The following is a 277-nucleotide window of genomic DNA, read 5'->3' as shown; positions in this document are numbered from 1 at the left end:
CGGGGACAGCTGGTAGGTGTCCCCAGAGACCCCCCAGCCCTGGTGACAGTCGTTATGTGTCCCCCAAGACACCCCCCTAGCCCTGGTGCTGGGGGCAGGGTGCTGGTGGGTGTCACAGACTCCCTCCAGGTGGTGTTGGGGTTCCCTGGTGTGTGATGTTGTGGGGGTCCCTGGTGCTGGTTTGGGGGGGGCTGTGATGGGATTGGCACCCAGTGTGTCCACTGGCACCAGTGCTCAGGTCCTGGACTGGGGGTGCCCAATGCTGAGAGATGTCTGA

The sequence above is a fragment of the Acanthisitta chloris genome, unplaced genomic scaffold (genome assembly GCF_000695815.1).
Source record: "Acanthisitta chloris isolate BGI_N310 unplaced genomic scaffold, ASM69581v1 scaffold31405, whole genome shotgun sequence".
Classification (NCBI taxonomy): Eukaryota; Metazoa; Chordata; class Aves; order Passeriformes; family Acanthisittidae; genus Acanthisitta; species Acanthisitta chloris.
Note: the sequence above shows the minus strand (reverse complement) of the source record.